Genomic DNA, 22,526 nt, shown 5'->3' with positions numbered 1-22,526 from the left:
TCTTCTGGAAGACCATCTTTTGAAAGATCGCTGTACTGTCGACATGGCCATAGAGAATAAGATAAATTTGAAGCTATTAATCAGTGAAACAGTTGTAATCATTGAGGCTACTCAGCGATGGAATAAACCAAACCCCTTGTGTGACAGTACCATGCCAGCAAGAGTATTTGTTTTCATTTAATTTCCTTGTACGTATCCTGCACACATCACATTTACAATCTTCTATCAATGCTTCTGAAACTTGATTTAGGGCAGGGCTGAGCAAACTTTTTACATCGGGCCTCACTTTTCATCCCTTCAATTAGCAGCCCCCCGCTACCCCCAACCAGCTAATGTAATCCAAACTGATGGAAATTTTGATAATGTTCATGTGAAAATTTTTTAAAAAAACCTTTCAGCATGTAAAAATTGTTATTAATGGGTATATAAAAGTCAATACACCTACATAAAAACAGTAACCTATTTCAACGTTTTTAATGAGATGGATGAGCCTGAGACCCAGCAGCCAATTGCACTGCACCCTGCCCTTATAAAATTTCACACACCCCTGAGGGTTCCCGCCCCCCACTTTGTGCACCCCTGATTTATAGCAGCATTCTGCTAATCCTCCTTCAGTGAGTGCTATAGTCCACATATAGCTGTACTGAAAACAGAGAACTCACAGTGCAAGGAAATTCGTTGTGAATAAGGCAGGCAGGGTCTGACCATAGAGGGACCACTTTTAAGAACGAGAACCAATTTCACTCTTCATTTGATCCCTGACATTGCTGCTGAGACACCCACAAAAGTGTCAGCTGAAGTGGTTAATGTTCTGTGAGGTGGACATTGTTAACTGAAATCCTCAAAATCATTCAGCCTAGTTCCAGACTTTTTCTTTTTTTTGGATGGGGGAATCATGTTAAGTGGTTTATTCTCTGCACTATATATTGTTTTCAGAAATAAGAACAGAATACAGATATATAGGCAAATAAAAGAAGATGAATTGGAGAATAAAGGTTTTTGATTAATAAGCAGGTATTTTAAATGTATAACTTTTTAGAGCCACTTAACATGACAAGTTCCTTTTAAGGAAGGCTTAATGTAACTTCGCACACGCAAATAAGCCTCATCTGCCTTTGATGTAACTACACATCTCTTACTAACATCGGGGGGGCTACACATATACATCAAAGTGGGAGTAGACACGTAAGTTTAAATTTACTAGGAAAATATCGGTAATATGGCACATGTCGAGTCTCTTTCCTGCCTTTTCTCTGAATAGGCAACATCTGTAGGCCCACGTCTGTCTGTGGTCAACCACATTGGGGCCAACGTTCACACAGCTCTAAGGATTGCATAATTTAACAAAGCTCTGTCCTTTGTGCTTTTATACATACTACTGGCACATGTGTACGGATGATGTAATATGCTGAACTAGTGGAAGAATGGCTTTCATTTTGATTTTATGAACCACACCTCGATTGCCACTCTGTCTGTGTGCATATGGCAGTGGCAAGAGAGGGCTTCTCCCTTGGGCCTTTCTGCCTCTTCACTGGGCCAGTCACACCGGGGCTTCATTAGACTACTGCAGGTGGGACAAAGGAGGAATGAAGGCAGCACCGTAGCAGCCTCTTTTCCCTTTGCACCAGCCAGTAAAAATGAGTTGGAACATGGTGGTTGCACACTCCATTTCAAAGGGTGCACTCCATGAGCGCCCCCTTCAGGTTAGCCAGAATTCCTCAAGGAGCTTCCACTCAAGTACGATTGTTAAATATCTATAGCCATGTTCACATACATATGAATATACAATATATCTGTTGCTAGGTATAGTCCCTCTCTCTGCATGCGCATAAGACGTAACTTTACTGAAGTTGGTCACATAGATCCTATGAAGTTGTTTTCATTCCAAAACTGAATGAGACTAAAATAAAATTCTGGCACAAGATATTCTTCCTGTGATGTAAAATTCTTCAAATGCTCAACACTGCAGCACTCAGCTTAGATATGTGCTTTCTATGGACCTCTATGGCAGTCAAACACTATGCCTTTGGTATTCGTGTAAGCAAGCATGAGGGCATGAACATGAAGAAATTAACTGATTTAAAATTTGCACTAATTGGGCTGTATGCTATGCTATTTTCTCTGCATTTTTGCAAAGATTTTGATTATAGCCTGTCCTCTATATCAAAGTGCCTGTGTTATTGTTGGAATAGTAAAATTCTACCCTATTTTCACCCACAGGCCGCTACAATGGTCTGGTCACATGGTCAGGATGCCTGACACACATCTACCTAAACAGATTCTCTATGCTCAGCTGAGGACTGGGATAAGGTGTCATGGTAGGAAGAGAAAACACTACAGAGACATCCTTAAGAACACCTTGGTAAAGTGTTCCTGGTAAAGCGACACTGATGCTGATACCTGAGAGAGGGAGCTGGAGGATGGGATAACCTGGAGGACCACCATCAAGAATGGTGTCCAACACTTTGAGATCAAGCATTGCCTTTGTGAAGACCAGCAAGCCCAACATATGGAGCGTTCTTAGGTCTGCGTCGGTACTGCTGGTGTCAGTGCCAGTGGAGAAAGACACCTTATGTGCAGCAACTGTCAGAGAGTTTTCCCTTCCAGAATTGGCTTAATTTCTTACCTTCACACTCATCAGTTAGAGGCATCCAAGGGGAAACCTTGTTTGACATGAGGTATCCCAGAGAAAAAGAGAGAGAGAGAGACCTCATACACCTTCTTGACCAGCCTACTCTCACTCCCACATGCTGCCTCATTGGAGATGCATTAGGAAACTCTTCTTTCACTTCAAACATCCTAAGCTTGGTAGATTCTCCACAGTTAAAGGTACCTCCGTATATGCGTTCTGATGGCTACTTGCTAGTCCAGAACATTTTTCATCTTACCTTTGGAATATCTGAACCATGCCTCCTTCAGCCTTCGGTTAGCTGCAAATCTGTAAAATTCCCATTTCTAAGAGATAACTGAACAGTTTATTTGTCAGTATTTCCTAAAGTTATTTTGCACACAATGAGTCAAATGCTTTTGCCAATTACACACATGCAATCAATTAACTTCAGATTACATTTGGTTGGTATGTACAAAACTTATACACCTAGCATAGCCTGCATTCAGGCAGAAAGAAGGTGAGACGAGTGAGACACATGGGAATTGGTCCCTTTTTCCTTGGCAGAGTCAGGGGAGCAAATGAGAAGTATGCTGCAACAGATAGCAACTTACTTTCTTCCCCTGCACAAGAAACACCACCACTCCAGAGCGTCTTGTGGGATGGGGTCTTGCAGCACCACCTCCAAAGCAAAGTGTTGCTTCAATCTAGCACTTACATCTAGTGTACCGACAACACAACTCAGTGATGCATTGGGGAGAAGGGATTGTGTGGACTATATTCTGCCCTTTGTGCAGCAAATTTCTCCCTTAACTGAGCACCAAACACAGTCTGTAACTCATGGTGGGACCTAGGAAATCTGTGGGCTTCTTTTTCTCCTTGGTTACACCTCAGGAGTTGCATAAGTGTAACCAAGGAGAAGAAGAAGCCCACAGATTTCCTAGGTCCCACCATGAGTTACAGACTGTGTTTGGTACTCAGTTAAGGGAGAAATTTGCTGCACAATTAGTTTTATGTACTAAGGTAACAGTTGTGAGGAAAAGTTAATATTAGCACATTCACTTGTGGAACAAAACTATTGTGCACTGCTTAACTACAGGCCATATGGGAAGGTAATTTAACAGATAACACTGGGATGCTGTCACAATTTTGGAGGGTTCTTCCTGTAACCCACCCTGATAGAAACGTACATCAAGCTAATTCCACCAAGATAAAAGGAATGTGAAAGCCTCTCTGGAAAGAAGATGTTAGTATCTGGGATAGGTATGTCTCTGGAGAAACAATAGAAACAGCCAAGCTTAAGGGAAAAGGTTAGACTAAGGTATGGTAATTATTGTGGTCACTGGCAATATAACTGAATAAATTTAGGTATACTTGAGGGCAGTGGTCAGCAACCTGCAGCCCCCTGAGGCTCCCACTGTGGTCCATGGACCTCCTTGCTGTCCCCCTCCTCTACACACCTCTCACGCACTGGGGCACTGGAGTCCCACACTTCCTTCCTCCTCCCCCTGCCTCCTAGCACTTCTGGGGAATGTGAATCATTTGATTTGTGGTGGGGGGGGAGGGATAGCTCAGTGGGTTGAGCAGTGGCCTGCTAAACCTAGGGTTGTGAGCTCAGTCCTTGAGGAGGCCATTTAGGAATTGGGGTAAATAGATGTCAGGGATGGTGCTTTGTCCTGCCAAGAGGGCAGGGGACTGGACTAGATGACCTCCCAAGATCCCTTCCGGTTCTAGGAGATGTGTATCTCCAATCATATAACACACTCTGTCCTCGCTCTCCCACTTCGCCCCTGCGCTGGAATGCCACAAATCAGCTGTTCATGGCTGTTCAAGCTCTGGGAGGAAGGAGGAGGAGGAGCACAAATCAAGTGATTCGTGTGCTCTGAAAGTGCCAGGACAGAGGGGGAGGAGTAGTGTGGAACTCCAATGTCCTATTGCATGAGAGGCACATGGGGGCCACAGATAGAGCCCCAGCAGGCCAGAGGCTTCTGCAGCTAAGTGACACAAAGCAGGGCACTCACACAGCTTACTTACTATTCATGGTCGCCTCACTGCATTAGAGGAAGGATTCCCCACTCCAGAATGAAATGGGTGGAAGGGAGTGGAGAATCAGGCCCAACCTATGAATGGTCTTTCAGAACATGGTCAGAATTCCACCAGCTCAAAATATTTCACCCTGAAGTTTAGGGGAGTTCTGGGAGCAAAAGACTTGCAGCCTTTGGGTTTCAAAGAAGCCTCATAATGGTTAAAAATCTTACTTAAAACAAAGCTGCAAAGTATGCATAGATGCTGCCTCCTTCCTTCTCCTTAGAAATCCAGTTCAGGTTATAAAAGACATTGACATAGGAATGTATTTTATCCATATCCTTTCACTAATTCAGATCATCAGACTGGACTGAAGTGCACAGAACATTCCGTACTTCCCCAAGGGCAGCCGGCCGAAGGAGCCAACGACAGCAAAACCTTGCGGGCAATGTGACTTAGGCTTGCAAATGTTGCTCAGACTTTGTATATGCTTACTCAGGTAACGGTGCAAATCATGTATCATAAAACACAAGAACCTCTCAAATCCAGTACTCTCATCTGGCAACATCTGTCTTCCAGCATGAACACTCATGTTGCCAGATGCGCAAGAAGCCAGCAGGTGCAGAAACCCCAGAGGCACTGGGAGCCAGAGCCCCTGCCTGTCTCACGGCTTCAGGGCAGGAGGCTGCCGTGGGTCTGGGAAACGGAGGTCTCTGGCAGCAGGGCTCAGGAGTTGGAGCTCCTGCCTGCCCCACAGCCACACGGGGCTGGGACGCTGAGCCCCCGTTTGCATCACAGCAGCAAGTGCCGGGATGCTGCTGCAGGACTGGAAATCAGAGCTCCTGGCAGTGGGGCCAAGACTAGTAGCCCCCATCTGTCCCATGGCAGCATGTGGCCAGATCCTGAGTCCCCAGTTACCTTGCAGCAGTAGGGGCCAGGAGGCTGCTGCAGGGCCAGGAGTTGGAGCCCCCACCTGCTCCATGGCCGTGGGAGTTGAGAGGCTGCCGTGGGTCTGAGCTGGAGCTCTTTCTTGCCCCACAGCAGTGTGGTGCTAGGAGCCTGAGCACCCACTTGTCCCACAGCAGTAGGGGTGGAACACTGCCATGGGGCTGGGAACTGGAGTCCTCTGGCAGCATGGGGCTGAGAGTTGGCACCCCTGCCTGCCCAACAACAGCAGGAGCTGGGATGCTGCCATGGGCAGGAGTTGAATCCCCCACCTACCCTGTGGTGGGGGGCTGGCTGGAGCCCTGTGGCAGCTCCTGGGAGCCTGGGCTGGGGCCAGAGCCCCAGAGAGGAGAGGTTGGTGCTCCAGCAGTCCCTCAGCACAGCCCTGCACTTTCTCTTATCCAGCAGATTCTCTTCTTTGGGACCTGTGAGGTCCCCAGTATGCCAGATGCAGGAGGTACAAGCTGTAACACATACATAAAGCCTTCCTTGATTTTTTGACATGAGTGCTTGACCTCATGAACTTCTTACATACCCAAAATAAATTACAAAACCCCTCAAATTCTAATATTACAAGAATATGAAAATTCCAAAGGTTAGAAAAATTCCAGAAGTAAGGTTCCTTGTGTGACCTCCATTTGTCTCCCTTAATTTGTGCCTATTGTTCATGTGTGTTATAATTGTGTGATTATGTGGCGGTTTGGATACAAGAGCCCTGCCTCATTCGGTTCACAGAAAGAATGGCACTGTTTGGATTGGTAGCTGTTCAGTGCCATTTTATCCTGCTCATTTAGTGTGTGACATGAGGCCTTATTTATTGCATACCACCAACATACCCTGCTCTCAGTAATAATTGTTTTAATTTCCTCCTGGGTTTCTCCGTGGCATCCATCACTGTAATATCTGAGTCCTTCACAAACAGTCTTCAGAACTCTTATATAAGGTAAGATGATATTATCGTTATTTCACAAGTGGGGGAAATGAGATAAAAAATGATCAGATTTGAATCTTTCCCCTGCTGTTCATGCCTGTTAGGGGACAAGCAATTCCCTGAAGTCCCTGTCAGTCCTGGGATGGTCTTTGCATGTCCTTTATGTTAAATCTTCCTTCTGGAGTAGTATTTGAAGTACAGCACATTCAGCTAGAATGGTAATGGGATTCCAATGCATATGTGTTCGATGGGCCCACCATTAGGGCCTGCCTACACAATTGCCCCAGGGCCTGGTGATTCAAAGGACATGGGGCTCTTGGCTGCTGCTACCACAAGAGTGGTGGTGGCTGGAGCCCTGGGCCCTTTAAATTGCTGCTCGAGTGTCACACTGCACACTTTGGATGTCACTCAGGACTGTCAGTGGGGCAGGGCAGTCCAGTGCACCCTGCTCTGGGTGGTGCTTAGGACTGGCTATTCCCAGCCTCATCCCTTCTGCCCAAGGTGCTGTCCTTTCCAGGAGCGTGAGGAGCTGCCCCCTCACCCACCCTCCAGCCCCAACAGGCCCAGCGGCCCAGCAAGTCTGTCAGCCATTCCTGTGTGTAATAATGAATGGTACCTAGAGCATCAAGAGTCATGGATCCTTGTTGACCCACTCCCCTTTACAGTTACTTCTTCCAGGTCAGTGTTTGAAGTACGATTCCGGTAACATTACACAGTATAACAGGAGAGTAGTGAATCAGGCTCAGTGAGTCAAAGCAATTTTGAGCATTAAGTTACTGGGAAGTTTTTCTCTGATTCAGACAACCCTGCTTCATTTTTCAACTCTGCAAGAATCCAGATAGAGCCAGGATGAGCAGATAGTTCTTTGGGCTACTAAAATTGATATGCTAGAAGCAATGCTCTCTTACTGCCTGAGTCCTGTAGCTTTATAAATTAAATAACGCTATGTTAACAGAGAAGAAAAAAGTAGCAAGCCTGGCACTGAAGCCAGGTTTAGTAAATTACTGCTTTCTGAAAGGACTAGATGCACTTAATTTCCACCCCACATCTGTTTAAAAATGCACAATACTTTGTTAATTGGGGGGCTGTTTAATTGACAATTAGCTGTGGTAGCTGCAGAACTGATAAAACACATTCACAGTGGAGACAGGAGGTGGCGGAGGACAGAATAATGTGGTAGGAGGCATAAAATCTTATGAATTATACAGGGGATGGCGCTAAATGGCAACAAATCAAACTTTTATGTGCAGCATGTTCCAAGAGGGATATAACTTATGAAGAAATAGATTAAACATGAAATAGAGTTGACGTGATACACAGAATAAATTTGCAGAATGGGTATCATATGCACTGGAATAGAAATAGCATAACATAATGGCAGCCAAGCATAGTGAACAGGATAAAATGCTTCAAGAAATTGATATATAAGCTCACTGGACTGATCAAAGCCAATGCATGGATAAAGCAAACAGAGTTGAATGAAGCCCATAACAAGCATATGAAACAGACTGAACCAAAGGGACCACAGAAGCAGACTAACTTCTGAGCATGTGCATTTTGCTTGGCTACGTATCCATTTCCTTTTCAGAGTGCTTGATTTCAGCTGGAAATGATATGTTAATTTTCAAACTTAGCAGGAGATCAGTTGGGTAATTTTTCATTTTCCTACATGGCTTTTAGATAATTTCAGCCACAGAAAAATTGTTCTGTTTCCCTTCATAGCTATGATCAATATAACATAAAGGTCTCCTGTAAGGAATCACCAGGAGCTCTAAACAAAACTGACAGTGCAGGTTCCTTATTATCATACAAACTTTCCTGTCAACAGGGAGAATAGTCCCATTCTGATACACAGGAATTTACAGGTATATCTCCCAACATATTAAAGCATGAATACAATTAATTACTTTGCCATAAGAATATGCAAACTGGAAAGCTATAAGAGTAAAATTATATATAGCAGGTACATATTTAAGTTTATTTACCCACTAAATATTTTTGGAGCATTACTTAGCTTTAGATTTACTTTTCAAATCAATATCCTTTAACTACTGTGTAGCTGCTGTAAATAAGGTATCAGCAGGTGGATCCTAGCTGCTGATTAGGATTCTGATTTTGAAATAATTATTGCAAAGCTTTGTGGGGGGCAGGGGACAGATTCTGATACCTTTATTCACATTGAAAATATTCATTTCCCTCTTACAAGTCCACTGACTTCACTGTACATAAAGGTATCGGAATCTGGTCCTTTTTGAGAGCTCTTAAGTGTGCTAGGTGTCATACAATACACACAAACAGCACTCTTAGCTCTCAAAGTTTACAATTTAACAAGAACATTGAGAGCAGATGGAGACCCAAAAATTCAAAACCAAAACCAAACACCTATCTTGAGATAATTCATTCTTAACTTTTATTGCCTGTATTTAACACTTCCATGACCCTCCACCATGAAACAGTTCCTTCTCCCAGAAATTTTCCTGCAGTCTTGAACTCCTTGCCCTGCAAGGCATTCCTCTTTTCCTGGAGTTATTACAGGCAGCTTCCTGATGTCAGGTCATAGGATCAATGTCTCAGGGCAATGGAAGTATTGCCTGTGCTTTTCCTTTATTATTGCTGCTGCTGTTCTAAGTCATTTTCTTTTAGCCTATTTTCTTGTTGTTCATCCAATAGAGGTGTTGAAGTGAGTGGCATCTACACCACAGTACTGTGCCTTGAAGGAGATGTCAAAGGAATCTGATGCCCCACAGTTTAGGTGTGCTGAAAATGGCTATGCATGGCTTTCTTTCTGGCCAAGGAGCGGCTGCTGCTGATCAGTGTGGAGAAAAGTAACAGAGAAGTAGGCGTTAGTCTGTATCTGCACAAAACAAAAAAGCAGTCCTGTTTTACTTTAAAGATTAACAAAATAATGTATTAGGTGATGAACTTTCATGGGGCAGACCCACTTCTTCAGATCTGAAGATGGCGCTGTACTGGAAATAACATGGAGAAAGAATCTTCTTCCTCCCACCCCGGGTGTCACTTCCTATGAGGCTGTGTTGAAGTTATTACCACATTTGTAAGAAGGGTGCCTGACTTTGACTGGCCAGAAAATAAGAACTCCATTTCACCAAATAATTGCTAGGTTTCCATATATGTTTCCTTTTTGCATTGGAATGAAACCAAGAGCTCAGGTTTTTATGTGAGAAAACAGACCCCTTTCCAAAAACAGCCCAGGGGTGAGCAAGCTTTTTACATTGGGCCCCACTTTTCATTCCTGTCTAATGTGACCCAAACTGATTGAAATTTTGGTTATGTTCATATGAAAAAAACCCACCTTTAGGCATGTGTATGAAAATAAGTCTGTAGAATATAAAATCTTTATTAAAAGCAGTAACATATTTCAACATTTTTAACAAGATGGTTGAGCCTGATACCCAGCAGCGGATTGTGCTGCACTTCCTTTAGGAGGGAGCCCCAAACCGCCCCCCTCACTCTGCACATACCTGGGATAGCCAATAGATCAGTGGTTTGGGAACTCACCTCAAACACCCAGGTGCCTGTTTCTTTCTGTCTGATTCAGGTAGGCACTGGAACAAGGCTCTCTTACAGCTCCGTGAGCGTGCCTTAACCAGGGGGCCATTGATTATTCTGAGAGTTCTTTCTCACCTCATTCCATCCTCCATGGTTTTGACCAAAAATTGAATGCTGGACTTGAGAACTTTCCTGACAGAATCTGTTATCAAAATTGATATGTTTTTTATTGTGAAAAGCTTGAGTTTCAATTAATCTGAATTGTCTGGCCAAAAAAGTTTAATCAAGAATTCTCAGTAGTGCTGGTAAGAAACGTCTCTTTATTTCCTGGTCCCAGTCATGTGGCATGGTTAAATGTTATAAAAGGATATACACCTAGTGCCCGGTGGGGATCCATGCCTATTGACTCCAGCGGCTACTGGTACACCATTCTGTATCCACCCAGGCTACTTCTACACTACAGCAATCTGTCAACAGAAGTTGCTGTCGGATGATATGTTCCTACAAACTTTTGTCCACAAATCGTGGTCACACACGGAAGTGGATCACTTTGTCAATCTGCTCTGTTGACGGAGAGTGGCCAGACAGCCTGGCCAGTCTCTTGACAGAATGGCCAACCAGAAGCACAGCAGAAAGGCCTGCCCAGTGACTTGGAAGCCCTGTCTGTTGGCAGAGGGCGCCCTGGAGTATCCACGGGGCTTTTTGTTGACAGATTGTATCAAGAAAGGTGTTCTGCATCATGGGGGAGAGGCAGAAGGCTACCAAAATAGTGCCAAGTTCTGTTGACAGTAAGTCAACATAAATCATTTTTGGTGTGGACACGCCATGAGTTTTGTCAACAAAGCTCTCTAGTATAGACATAGCTTTGTTTAGTTTGCCTAGTTCTTTCCTGGAGTCCATGAACAAAACACACTAACTTGCAGCTGTCACTAAAGAGACTATGATCCAGTGATGGCATTGGGAAGCTTGGTTCTACTTCCAGCTTTGCCGCTGACTAATTGTGTGACCTTGGGCAAGTCACTTATTGGTCTGTCTCTCAGGGTGCATCTACACTAGCCGGCTACTTCGAAGTAGCCGGCACAACGAAGTACTTCAAAGTAGCTGGCACGTCTTCGAAGTACTTCGAAGTAGTCGGCACAATGTCGAAATAGCACCCGTCACGTCTACACGCACCGTGGGCTATTTCGACGTTGAAATCGACGTTAGGCAGTGAGACGTTGAAATTGCTATTCCCATCCGAAGATGGGAATAGCACCCTACTTCGACGTTGAACGTCGAAGTAGGGTGAGTGTAGACAATCTGCGTCCTGCTACTTCGCAATAGTGGGATCTTCCATGGCAGCCTTCAGCTGAGGGATTGAGACACTCTGTCCAGCCCCTGTGGGGCTTTATGGTCCCCACGCGCAGCAGCCTTTAAAGCACCACAGACCTAGATTTCCTGTGGCAGGAAGCTGAGAACATGCAGGCAGCAGCACACGCATGTGCTAGCCCTGCACGCTTTCCAGAAGCCCCAATCTGCACTGCCACCAGCCATGGCATTGAGCCAGCCCCCCGAGTGCCCCAGGGCTCCCCTTCTGAAGGGGCCCAGGCACCCCCAGCAGCCAAGCGGGGGGTCAAAAAGAGGCGGGGCCCCTCCTGGTCTGAGGCCAAGCTCCGAGACCTGCTGGGGCTCTGGGGTGAAGAGGAGGTGCTCCATGTGATGGGGAGCAAGTGGCAGAACGCAGACGCATTCGCCTGACTGGCTGAGGGCCTGGCTGCCTGGGGTCACCCTGCCCACACTCCGGATCATGTCCGGAGTAAGGTGAAGGAGTTGCGGCAGGGGTACGCCCGGGCCTGAGACTCGGCCAGCCGGTCTGGGGCCGCCTCTGCCGCTTGCCCCTATTACAGGGAACTCAGGGCCATCCTGGGCCCCCAGGACACCTCCTCCCCTCCGGCCACCCTTGACACCACAGCCGAAGAGCCCCAGCAGGCCTCGGAGCCGGAGTCCGGCCCAGAGGCCAGCCCTGCACCCCAAGGCCCACCTGAGGAGCACCCCCCTCAGGACAGAGGAGGAGGGGTCCAGCAGTGAGGAGGCGGGGCTCCTCATCGACCTCCTCTCCCGGAGCACCAGCTGCGCATCCGCCCACCGGGCTTCCCCTGACCATGGCAATGGATGGTCAGGTACATACCCCACATGGCACACACCCATGGGCCACAGGGCGGGGGTGCCAGACACGACTGGGAGCCTCACACCCCCCCCAGTGGACCCCAACCCACAACTGCCCAGCCGCAGCACAGTCCCAGGATGGCGGCACGGCCATCAGCACCTGTCAGCACCCACACCAGCACTGCACCTTAACCCCGGGGGTGGGGGGACAATGCTATGGCGACAGCCAACAGGGACATCACACCCACCGACGGGGACAGAGACCCAGCACCCAAGGAGGGGCAGGGTAATGGGCCATGGGCCATGGGCCAGGGCACGGTACTAACAGCCTTCCCCTCCCTCTCTCCCTCTCTGCAGCTGCACCATCTGACGCTCCCGGCAGCCAGGCACTCTCCATCGTCCCCAACAGCCCGCCAGAGGTCAGCCACCGCCAGCGCCCGGAGACACCTCCAAGGCCAGCGGGATGGTCCTGTCACCGCTGGACCCTGGGGATGGCTCCTGTGGACCCCCAGCTCCTGGCAGCAGATGGAGGTGGTGGAGGAGAGACTCTGCTTTGACAGGGAGGAGTCCACCTGGCGGTGAGCGGCATGGGAGGACTTCATGGAGGTCTTCTGGGACATAGCCGGGTTGATCTGGGCGGCCATCACCTGGCTCCTGCCCCCCCACTGCCCCCCGGGCCACCCTCCCCGCTGCTCCACCTGTTGCCCCCCCGGCTCGCCAGCTGCCTCGCCGCCTGCTGCCCCACCTGCCTCGCCACCTGCTGCCCCACCTGCTGCGCTGCCTGCAAGCTCCCCAAGACCAGAGCCCACTGGGCCTGAAGACCAGCCAGTGGAGGCATCCCAGCCATACTTGCTGGTCCTCCCAGCCCCCAGCCCTGCCGGAGACCGCGGACATGGGTGGGGGGGGGTCGCGAGCCATACCCGCTGGGGGTCGTGCCCCTCTACTCCCATCCCAGACTGATGGGCCAACAGCCGAGCCATCTGCTGGGCCCCCATGTATGTAGTCGCCCCCCATGTATATAGTTGTCCCCCTTTGTATATTGGTTGCAGTTTCTGTTGTGCACAAAACAAAGTTAGCAGTTTTCAAAAAAAAAGGTTTTATTTTCCAAATAACTGGAGGCGTGTGCTTGTTGCAGGGGTGGTGTGCGGGTGTTGGGGGAGGTGTGCGAGCTGTGTGTGGAGGGTCCTCTGGGGAAGGCCAGGGAGGTGCTCAGGGGTCTCCCTGATCGAAGTGGGCCCGCAGGGCCTCGCGGACCGATACTCCCTCATGGTGGGCCTGGCAGCTGGGTGCGGCAGCCAGCTGGGGGAAGCCTGTGCCGGTGTCGACCGCCCACCCCTGGACGAAAGCCTCCCCCTTGCTCTCAACAATGTTGTGGAGCATGCAGCACACACCCACAACCTGGGGGATGTTCTGGAGGCTGATGTCCAGTTGAGCAAGGAGGCACCGCCAGCGGCCCTTCAGACGGCCGAAGGTCCTCTCCACCACCTGGCGGGTGTGGTTCAGGCAGGCGTTGAACCGCTGCTGGCTGGCGTTGAGGTGGCTGGTGTACGGGCGCATGAGCCAGGGCTGGAGGGGGTAAGCCACGTCCGCCACAAGGCAGAGGGGCACGGTGGCATCCCCCAGAGGGATCTCCCTCTGGGGGATGTAGGTCCCCACCTCCAGCCAGCAGCACAGGCCCGAGTTCCTAAAAACACGAGCATCGTGTGTGCAGCCAGGCCAGCCCACGTACACGTCCTGGAAGTGGCCCCAACTGTCCACCATGGCCTGCAGGACCATGGAGTGGTAGACCTTGCGGTTTATGTATCTTCCTCTGCTGTGGTCTGGGGCACGGATGGGGATGTGGGTCCTGTCCAGGGCCCCAAAGCAGTTTGGAAACCCCATGGAGGCAAATCTGGGAACAGCTGATCCAGGTCCCCGAGTCGGACGACTCTCTGGAGCAGCATGGCATTGAGCACACGGACCACCTGTGGGGAGGAACACAGGCACCCATGAGGGGGTGCAGGGTAGCCCAGGGCCCTTCCCACAGGCCCCCCCCTCCCGGGTACCTCCCTGGGTACCCCCCCACCCAGCCCCTCACTCCCCGGCGCCCCTCCCTCCCCAGCCCCACACCTGGCCCCCCCACCCCAATGAGTGTGTGCCCAGGCCTCCTTACTTCCATGACGACAGCCCCAACCGTGGCCTTTCCCACTCCAAACTGGTGTCCCACGGAGCGGTAGCTGTCTGGAGTGGCCAGCTTCCAGAAGGCTATTGCGACCCTACTCTCGATGGGAAGGGCGCGCCGCATCCAGGTGTCATGGTGCCTCAGTGCTGGGGTGAGCCACTGGCAGAGCTCCAGGAAGGTCTGCCGGCTCATGCGGAAGTTCCGCAGCCACATGTCGTTGTCCCACTCCTGTATGACCAGTTGCTCCCACCACTCAGAGCTGCTGGGGTAGCTCCAGAGGCGGGGGAGCAGCCGGCGGGGGAGGAAGAGGGGAGCCCGGTGGTCAGGGACATCCCTTTCTGCCTCCGGGGAGGGCTCTTCTGGCAGGAACAACTGGGCAGCCTCCTGGGCAGCACCTAGCAGGGCGCTTGCCCACTGGATGACTACCTGGAGGGCCTCCTCTTCCTGCTGCTGCTGCTGCCTCTGGGGGTCCGTATCTGCTGTGCCTTGGTCTGCGAGAGTGTGGACAGTACCCTGCGGACCTCGTGCTGTGCAGGCTGGGTGTGTCTGGGAGGGGCCCTTTAAAGGAGTAGCTTGCTGTTGACCCGGAAGGGCTGGTCTAGCCTGTGACCCAGTCTGCGGGCTTTGCTGGCCCCTTATTTCGACAGGGAGCGCTTGTGTGTGTGGACGCTCTGCGTTTCCTTCTGGGGCGGCTCCTTTCAACGTTCCCCGTCACTACTTCGATGTTGAACGTCGACAGCACCAGCCCTGGAGGACATGTAGATGATACAAGTCGAAGTAGCCTATTTTGATGTTCTTACGTTGAAATAGGCTACTTCGACGTAGTGTGCTAGTGAAGATGTAGCCTCAGTTTCCTCATCTGTACAGTGGGGATAATAACTAAATGTTTATGTCATGAACTTTGAGATATGTATTTTAAAAGAGCTAAATATGCAGATGTAGCTGTTCAGGTCAGACTCAACATTAATTCAGGCAGTGTTTACAGTTTGGTTCTTAGGACTCTCATTTGAATTATTAAAACCTCTGAACCGTCTTCCCCAATAAAATGTTATGCAGCATAATACTATATTTGGAACTAGCTTATTTTGAGGGCACTACATTTTCTCCACTTTGTAACAATTTCTGCACCTTAAATCACTGTCTGTTTAGTTTAACAGATTTGAAGACGTTTGATCTGAAGACAGGATGTTTAGATTGATGTACATTTACTTGAAGAAAAAGCATTTAAAACACAAACAAGGAAGATCTTGGTATTTTAGCTGCTTGTTCATGACTCTGTGTACAACTGAACAAGGCTCAGTGATGCAGGACTTACAGAAACTGTCAAACGAAGAAGTTTTTCCTACGGACATCATGCCAGGCCACAGATTCCTGAAGGTGAATTAGAAGTTGCTAAATAAAGTGGTTCAGAGCTCTGTTTAAATCTGTAAGTGAAAGGTCAATGCTGGAAGCAGAGAACTGTTACAGGCTAGTGAGAAGCAATTATTTCCTGCAAATACCCGAGGTGAAAGTTAAAGCTTGGAAAAAGTTGGCTGAATAAATAGGAAGGTCTCCTACCCCACTGTTACTTTAACATTTTAGATCATAGGAGAACCAAGTCTAGTATCTCTGTCTGAATGCTAGATATTAACAAGGTGCAAAAAGTTTAAAATCTTGAACTATGCCTATGTCACAGGATTTTTTTCTTAAGAAGATTTGTTTATTTTAACTTTCCATAAAAATTATAATGGAATGTGATATCAGAAGTAAAATTTTGAAACTTTTGACACTACCCTCTTGACACAAAAATGCCTCCAGGTGGTTTTTTATGGATCTCATCATAACACAATGAATGGAATAATCCACTTGCATATTTATGAAATTTTTATATATACCTATATATATGGAAGGGAATACCAGATTTTCAGAATATGTTTCAAAGCCTATTTTCCCAGGCTTTTTCAGAGCACTTTACTAATTGGGATCAAGGCAGAGAATTTGTTTGATGGTGGACGAGGAGAATTTTTTTAAGTTAACAGAGTTGTTGCACAAACAAGCGTATATAGCTCCCAATAGTGTGAACAAGGAGCTTTACAGTCATGAAGAAAGACATACTCTTTGCCTCGATAAATTTACAGTCAAGGCCTTGTATTGATTCTGTCATGAGCTCTGCATGAGCATAGGAGCCTAAATACCTAACACCCAAACAACCATGTTAGAGGGGGGAAGGATTATATTAGTTGCTCGCACTTTATACATCTTTTACCAATTTGAAAGTCCATACCTGTACAAAGAGTAAGCTGTACGATGGAGAATGCTAATAGAACCAGGGAAACCTTCAAACCAGTAGAATCTTTTAAAGTGCATTCAACAATGCACATCTAGGGACTTTGCCCAAGGTTCTAGTACGTACTTTTTTATTTTGAATTTGGATTTTGCGAGCAGCCAGTTTGGTTCAATATTTTAAAACTTTTGTGTGTTTTGCCTTTTGATGGTCACTTAATTTTTTTTTGCCCTTGCCTAGTTTTTTTATTTTTACACATTTCTGTTTTTAAGCCTTAATCAGTGTCTTTCTCTTCCTTCTCCCTCCAGCTCCTCCCCCCTCAGTTTTTTCAGCTGTATCCTTTATCCTAGAGTATTTGTTACCCTTTCTGATTTTCTGTCTGTGGTGTGACTTCTGTGTTCAAAGTGCAGATACTCAGAAACTTACTAATAAGGCTATCTGGCTTTAAAACTCTCCACTTCGTCGGATGGTTAAATTTCTGTAGTCTATTTTGCAAAGCAGCTGAACAAAAGAAGGAGTGATGCTTAGGCTCACCTTTTGAGGAACTCTGGGCTAAGGTTGTTTCCCAGGTATAAAGTTCAGGGTCTGGGGTGTGAAGAGGGAAACTGTGTATTAATCTGTTAGAGTGAAAAGACAGAACAAGGGAGTCAGAGTAAAGAGAGCTGATTCTTGGTGTCTCCTTAGCTGAAGCTTATACAAGAAAAGATTATCTATGTGCATAGTCACAGAGAAGTAGCTGTGTCAGTCTGTATCTTCACAAAACAAAAACAGCAGTCCTGTAGCACTTTAAAGACTAACAAAATAATTTATTAGGTGATCAGCTTTTGCGGGACAGACCCACTTCTTAAGATCTGAAATCCTTGCCTTCAATAGGTGTGGGACTTGGCACAAAAGTCTCCACACAACTCTCCGTGGAGGGAATGGGAGTCAGCTGTGCTGTTGTAGATTTGTTCCAACATGTCTTGAAATTCTGGGGATGGAGGTGCATGTAACTGGCAGCATTGTGGTGGGTGCTGTTTGGGCAGTATTTCAGCTGCATTAAAGAAGTTTGATTCTACTTCTTGAAAAGTGCAGTGTGGTATACCACTGCTTCTATATGGTAAAAACCAGTAAGTTCAGGGCTGCTGGTGGGCGACAGGCAAGGGGGAAGGCAAGAGGGGTACAGTAGAGAGCTTGATGCTGGGGGATGTTTCACATCCACTAACTTTTCCTAGTGGGTGCTCCAGCCCCACAGCACCCACAGAGTCAGCATCTGTGGGATCCAAGATAGTGGATTTAGTGTTTCCAAACCCAGATTTGAATGGCCACATTGCATTTGTAAACATGGGCTTACAGATGCTGGATCTGTATCTCACAGCTGTGCTAGCATGAATATTGCTCTAGACAGGCCTTCTGAGTTGGCACTGCAGTTAGAGCTGCATCCAAATCGCCAAAAACCAAGGCTTGGACCTATTGTCATTGTCACTGTCAACCCTCCAGAATTGTCCTGGAGCCTCTAGGAATTAAAGACTCATCTTTAATTAAATATTTTATGATGTGATGAACCCTCCAGAAATACATCCAAACCTGGCTTCTGTACTTAGACCTGAGTCACATCAGGATCTGTGATCAGACTCATCCTCCTGTCTGGGTCCCAGCACTTGGGGTTTAAGAGCTTGATGACCTGAGTCAGACTGATTTGTGAGGGTAGTGGGGAAGGGTGAGTTGCATTCAAACCTGAGTCAGAACCTAGGTTTAGTGTGCAGTGTAGACATTCTGACATACTTTAACTGAAAACAGATTTTTAAAAAGCCCAGGGTAATGTGGTCTGATAAACAAACACCAAAGCAGGCGCAGAATCAAAAAATAAATATGATATCAAATATACATAAATTACATCCCTTACTGACCTTGCTCAACCTAACCTCAAGCACCAAAAATGAAATAACCATAACAATAAAACAAACAAACAAAAAAGAAAACAAAAAATGTCTCATGTTCCATTTGGAACGATCCCACAAATGTGCTTGAACATATGTGGAGCGGGAGAATATTCCAGAATCACTAATTCTATACATCTGAGACTGTGCCACAGAATAAGCAGCAGTTCCAGAACTGCCACTCTTAATCATCATCATGACACATAGGCCAACAGATGGTCTTTTGTGCAGACTGTGCCTATATTATTTAAGGGCTTATAAATGCGGTGGGAAGACTTTGAAGGGAGGTTCATTAAGAGTCAGTCTGTGTAGTTTATTTAGCAGTCCAGGCATCACCCACTTTCTGGGTTGAAGACTGTGGGCAGCCGTTCTACAGCAGCTAATACTAAAGTTAAAAATCTTAACATGAGAAATAACTCTCCTTTCCCCAAAGTATAATTCCAGTATTGATTCCCCTAGATAGGTGGTTCTCAAATTGGGGTATGCGTGCTTTCATCAGGTGGTATCTTACTTAGTGAGACTTGGCAATCTAATCAACGTTTAATCTCCCTTCAATTAAAACTGCAGCTGCATTGGTACGTGTTTCCTTTCTGCTATGTGACTCAGAGTCAGAGGTTTTCAAAATGTGGGGCCCATCAGACTAAAACATTTGAAAATCATTGCCCTTGATGATATACTACATAAGAGTACTGGATTAGTTTCTGAGCTGTACTAAATTGGCATCAATCTGTTGAGTTCACCCATGAAAGATCTGGCTTGCTGTTTTCTTTCATTCAAATCAAGAACTAATTTTGAACCAAACAATTCCTTATAAACATTCGTGGGCCAGTAGCATATAAGAATAAAAGCACCTAAACCTCCCAGGTGGGAACAGATACAATAGCAGTTCAGTAGAGCATAATGACATTAGACATCTTGCAGTAAATCCTAATCAATCAATGCCAGTTACTTTAATGCCAATAAATAAAGAAATCCTCCATTCCATAAATTGTATTGTCACTCATTTAGAGCCTGAGTCAAAGCCAACTGTGGAGAATAGTAGTATTACTTTCATAGGTTCTGGATCAGGCCTATAAGATAAGGGTAAATAGTGGCAACTTATATCTTAATGAAACAGAAAACTAGAACAATTAGAAAAAAAAACCCACCAAACCACTAAACTTAACTCCATGAGAGATATTCTCTTTCCACCATGCTGTTGTCCAAAATACAGGGTATGAGGGCTACATCTATGGGCTAAGTTTAAGAACCAGGTAATTCTATACTTTAATCAGGGCTTCGGAATTGTCATCTTTGTGCCCCTTGACAAGTTACCTAAGTGTTGTCCCTCACTGTCTCCATTTTTAAGTGAGGATGATAATATTTCCAAAGTGTCTTCTGAAGATTAATTAGTTAATGTTTGTAAAATTCTAAGGACATTCATAATTTTATGTTTGAATGGCATTACCATGCTCAATCAGCATCCAGATAGTTTTGTTAGACCTGTAATGAAATAGTAATTTTCAGTTTTAAGGTACTACCTTTTGCTGCCGTGGCAAAAACTGTGATGTCACAATCTCAGCATTAGAGCTTCACCAAATGATCATTACAAAAACAGATTAGACAAAAATAGAAATATCTTTGATCTGCTAGCAAAGGGGAAAGGGAAAAACTCAACGTAAATGCATAAAACAAACAAAACAAACAGTTCTGTGGCATTTTAAAGACTAACAAAACAATTTATTAGATGATGAACTTTCATGGGACAGACCCACTTCTTCAGATCCATATTTAATAGTCAAGCCCTTAGATACGATTGCATCTGCTCTGATCCTACTGACAGAGACTGAAAGTTTCAAGACCTACACCAACCATTTATAAAACTTAATTACCTGCCAGGAGAAGGAAAAACAGATTGACAGGGTCAGACGAATACCCAGAAACCAGCTACTTCACGGTAGATCCCAGAAGATCAATAACAGAATACGATTTGTCATCACCTATAGCCACCAACTCAAAACCCTGCAACGCATCGTTAAAAACCTACAGCCTATTCTAGATCATGATGCTACACTACAGAAAGCCATAGGTGACAGGCCTATCCTTTCCTATGGCAACCTCCTAGCCTTAGAAAGATTTTCCCCAACAACCACAGGCTACACCTCTGTAATACTAATCCTGGAACTTTTCCTTGCAACAAACCCTGCTGCCAACTTTGTCCACATATTTATTCTGGGAATATCATCACTGGACCTAACCATTATCAGAGAGGTAGCCATGTTAGTCTGTAGCTTCGAGAACAGCAAGAAGTCTTGTGGCATCTTATATACTAGCAGATATCTTGGAGCATAAGCTTTCGTGGGCAAAGACCCGCTTCATCAGATGCATGAGTGGGGGGTGGTGGTTTCAGAGGGGGATTTAAAGAGTGGGGCCCCAGTAAGAGGCAGGGCTCTTGTCAGCTCTGGCCCTCCCTCTTACTGGGACTCCACTCTTTAAATACCCCTCTGAAATCACATCACCCCACTCAGGCATCTGATGAAGCGGGTCTTTGCCCATGAAAGCTTACGCTCCAAAAATTCTGTTACCCTATAAGGTGCCGCAAGACTGTTTGTTGTTCCTGGACCTAATCATGTTAATTACAAGATCAAAGACACATTCTCGTGCACATCCAGCAACATTATATATGTTATTATATGCCAGCAATGCCCTGCCATTATGTACATTGGACAGAGTGGGCAAAATCTTCACCAAAGAATAAAAGGACACACAGCAGAGATCAAGAAACTCAATACATATAAGCCAGTCAGTGAACACTTCAGTGGAGTGGGCCATTCTGTTAAAGATCTGAGAATTTGTGTCCTAGAGCACAGAGAATTTAAAAGCAGATTACAGTGATAAATTTGTGAATTGGAATTCATATTCAAATTTGACACATTAACACATGGTATGAACAGAGACATCAATTACCTCATGCATTACAAGGACTGCTTCCCTTCCTTTGATGCTCGTAATTATCTCAGTCAAGACACTTGGCATTCCTCTTCCTCACCTCCCCCTCCTTTAGTCCTATTTGATTTGTCAGTTTTTACTGCAATTTGTTTTGGTCCTCTGTACTTATAAATGTCAGTCTGTTTTGGAAATAAGATTGATCTGATGAAGTGGGTCTGTCCCACAAAAGCCCATCACCAAATAAATCCTTTTGTTAGTCTTCAAAGTGCTACATTTCTAATGTAAATGTATGTAAGTTTGAAGTGTAATAGATCTTAAGATGGTTTGCCGTGGGGCATACTGAGTTTGAAAGGTGCTAAATGCAGACCCACTTGAATGGTGAGTCCTTACAAATAGTTCAGGGCTTTGGATACCATAAATCTATTCCGATAGATATTAGTTCCTCCATTGCAGGGAGATATTGCAGGAGATTCAGCTAAGTATCAGAATTTGGAAATGCTTAGCTGAACTGAATTGGTGAAACTTCTGAAGGTATGCTCATGACTACAGCACTGTCAATATCCACCGTGGGCCGGCTCTGTGCCCTCAAAAAGGGTGGGGCCAAGGGTAGAAGGGACAGGACCTAGGGTAGTCAGCCCTTAGCATTGCCAGGACTGTGATACCAGCCCCTCCTTCATACCTGTGCAGAGGGGTGGAGGAGAGCTGTCATGTCACTTCAAAGGCTCCAGTGCCACTGCCCCTTTTGGCCCCCGTCCCGCGTTGGCAGAACTGGATGACTACTGCAATGGTCCGTATCTCCACCTAAAGTGGCACTGAACCTCTTGCTGCTTGACTTCCCTTCTGTTACCATTTGTGATTTACAGAAACAGTATCTTTATCTGCTGGAAATGTTTTCATCTCATTTCTTTTTGCATGTGTCAGAAAAGCGTGACAGCTCGGACAGCTTAATTTGAACTGGTAATGCATTTTTAATCTGAATTATTCACTTCTGTTCATCATAGAAAGATTATGATTCAGGGAGATGGGATGGTGGTGAGAATGCATTGAATACAGTGCCCAAAGAATGTGCTCATGAAAGAGGACTTTTGGCT

The 22,526-nt window shown here is 46.3% G+C and overlaps 1 long non-coding RNA gene across 3 annotated transcripts; it reads left to right on the top strand.

The window, feature by feature from the left end:
• The first annotated feature begins 5,183 nt into the window (after positions 1-5,183).
• On the top strand, positions 5,184-22,365 carry LOC142010410 (uncharacterized). 3 transcript variants are annotated; one of them, XR_012644790.1, is made up of 4 exons: positions 5,184-6,521; positions 12,522-12,742; positions 15,475-15,702; positions 22,299-22,365. It is a non-coding gene; the product is annotated as an uncharacterized LOC142010410 (long non-coding RNA). The 3 variants fall into 3 exon arrangements; XR_012644789.1 differs by lacking the exon at positions 22,299-22,365 and having other exon boundaries at positions 15,483-15,958; XR_012644788.1 differs by lacking the exon at positions 22,299-22,365 and having other exon boundaries at positions 15,475-15,958.
• Positions 22,366-22,526: the final 161 nt, after the last annotated feature.

Source organism: Carettochelys insculpta, chromosome 3 (genome assembly GCF_033958435.1).
Source record: "Carettochelys insculpta isolate YL-2023 chromosome 3, ASM3395843v1, whole genome shotgun sequence".
Classification (NCBI taxonomy): Eukaryota; Metazoa; Chordata; order Testudines; family Carettochelyidae; genus Carettochelys; species Carettochelys insculpta.
This window is presented reverse-complemented; position numbering and strand designations above follow the sequence as displayed.